A 2906-nucleotide genomic window follows, 5' to 3' on the forward strand; every position below is an offset into this window, starting at 1 on the left:
ATCTACAATTTTATCAAAAAAATGATATACCTTATGTAATTCTCGATCTCTTTGAAGAACTATTGTCCATCATTGTATTAGCAAGTACAGGTTTTTAAAGAAATCCTAAAAAATGAATGAAATAGATACACTTAAATAAAATACAATTTCAAAATGAAGTGTACAAAAAATACAATTAGCAGTTACCTAATGAAAATAAATCACGATTTAAAGGTTGAAATCGTGTATGTAAGGAGATTTGAAAAAAAATTCACTATTGCAGATAAAGAGAGAGAAAAATCAGAAGTATTATTGACAATAAAGAGAGAGAAAGATCAGAGGTTGGCGTGGATATAGTTATAAATGTGCGTCTATAATGACGTGTAAAATTGTATTTGCTATTTATTATTGAAATATATTCTTGTATGAAAAATATTTTAAACTATAGCTAGATAGATTGAATATATATATCACTGTTTGTTATGACACATAGTTTCTCCTTTTATTTTTGTCTGTTTCTTGTTTTTAATAGAATGAGCACACTCTCCATACCACTAGCATCAAAGGGTGTATATATTACAATTTAAAATAGTTTAGGGGGGTCTTGGAATTAAAAGAGACTTTTGAGTTATCTATTTGAGGATTTAGGACACAAGTTTTAAAAATTAGTGTCACGACCCAATTTTTTAGGTCATGATAACACCTACTATAACCCTCTAGTAGGTAAGTCAACCCGTCAACCCGGAACTTCAAGTAATGTGTTTGAGGGCAGAAACTATATAAGAGCATCGAATTATAAAAGTAAACAGAATGAATAAGCGGAAGTAAACCAAAACATGTTTTAAACAACTAAAGATCCCTCCCAGAACCTGGAAGTCACAAGTACAGAGCTGCTACAAAATAAAATACGAGTACAAGTCCCGAAAGTGGACCAAAAAGATACAAAATAACTGGCTAGTCTCAGAAGGCAAAAGACGGGCCATCCATGCTGAAGGAGACAAGAATGATCTAAAAACGCCAAGTACTCACCCTAGTCTCCGAAGTTGACTGCAACAAGCTCGATTTATCCACGGCGATAGCTGGTGCTCAGTCCTGCATCACGAAAGTAGATGCAGAGTGTAGTATGAGTACCAAGACAATAGGTACCTAGTAGGCATCATAGGCCGACTGAGCAAAAAAGATAAAAACAATATGAAAAAGAAGAATAACCTAAATAGGAGTCAACATAAGTATCAAAAGGGAAAAGAGTACTACCTATGAAAACTACAGCTAACTATACCCAACTGGGCCCCCATAAGCCCAACCGGGACACTCGTGCGCAAGTTAAATAAAAACTCGGATGAACCCCCATAAGCCCGCCGAGTACACAGAATAGCTACAACTACCAAGGCTAGGAACCAAGAATCTGCGATGTTAGGAGCCGAAGTATTATATCATTTCCAAACCCAGAATCTCTAAAAGTCAATCGATCTAGTGGTGACTTAGGGGTCGAGGCTGGGACTAGGACCCAGAGGCTCACCCGAATGTTCAAAGTGGTCAAGGCCGGGACTGGGTACCCGGATGCTTGCCATAATACATAAGTGCGGTCGAGGCCGGGACTGGATACCCGGATGCTCGCCGTAACACATCGATATGATCGAGGCTAGGACTAGATACCCAGATGCTCGTCATACTAGCAAGTCGGCGAAGGCCGGGGCTGGGTACCCGAATGCTCCCCGATAATTCAGAATGGAGGCCAGGATTGGGTACCCGGATGTTCATAGATATTTTATTCTATAGTGCCGAATATTCTCCTTTCCAACTAAACAATAATAGTACCGAGAATTTCCTTCCCAATGAGTCAACCAATATGCCGCCAAAACTAAAATCGGAGCCAAATTCAACGATCACGAAATTTAGTATTGCCGACGCATCACGAAAGTCAAGATTATACTGAGTTATAGATGATGGTATTTTTAAGAACAAGAGTAATGCCTAGCTAAGGCCAAACTGTCAGGCACTAGCCCGCTACACCATTCTACAAGGATCTAAGTCTACCAGAGCGATGCCGGAACATCTAAAGCAAGTTTACATCCTATACTAAGGCCAACATACCCTACCGTATCAACAACATGCTCAGTCAACTCTACTTATAATACTAACAAATAACAACAAGATATACATGTTTCTAAATATCCGAAAACCCGATAATACGCCTAAAGCATGATTTCTAACACCTAAGATATACAATCAAACTACCCAACCCAAATTCCAACTATTTCAATATGCTTTCACATATTCTGGCTCAATCTAAAGAAAGGTAAACCGTAGCCTACCTGTAGGCCAAACACGCGGGCTCTAAATCACTGTGCTAGAGCTTTTCCCTTTCAAACGGCCTCGGAACGCTGCCAAGCTGTCAAAAATAGAACCACAACGTCGATACGGTCGTTTACACACTAATTTCATAATTTTTGGAGACGGACCAATTTTGGGGTCGAAAATGGGAATTATGGGACCCACATACGAAATTCCAGATTTGACCCCCAAAATAGGTTCTAAACGTCACCCCAAGCACACAAATCAGATTTATAACATAATTCGGGGTGGAAAATTACGTAAGACGATCAAAAATCAATTCCCACATTTTAAAACTAAGAAAACGATATAAGGCAGCTTCTTTACACGTCGATTTCTCAAAAACGAAAATCTGTCAATCAAAACAAATTATACCATGATGTTCCTTGCGAAAAAACCCATAATCTAGCCTCAAGAATCACTCAAAATGGAGTTATAATGACCAAGATACACTCTTCCAAAATTCCACAAAATTTTATTCCGAAAATGACTAAATCAGTAACTTAAAATGCATTTTTACCTCGAACGAAGCTTCTCCTCACGTTTCTGAGATTACCACAAGATTCCTCACGAAATGCTCTTGAATTTAGACC

The 2906-nt window shown here is 38.3% G+C and overlaps 1 long non-coding RNA gene across 1 annotated transcript; it reads right to left on the bottom strand.

Moving 5' to 3' along the window:
* Positions 1-811: 811 nt before the first annotated feature.
* Positions 812-2906, bottom strand: LOC129881521 (uncharacterized). Its single transcript, XR_008765602.1, has 3 exons — positions 2834-2906; positions 2295-2371; positions 812-1071 (listed from the first exon to the last, which is right to left on the bottom strand). It is a non-coding gene; the product is annotated as an uncharacterized LOC129881521 (long non-coding RNA).

The sequence above is a fragment of the Solanum dulcamara genome, chromosome 3 (assembly GCF_947179165.1).
Source record: "Solanum dulcamara chromosome 3, daSolDulc1.2, whole genome shotgun sequence".
NCBI lineage: Eukaryota > Viridiplantae > Streptophyta > Magnoliopsida > Solanales > Solanaceae > Solanum > Solanum dulcamara.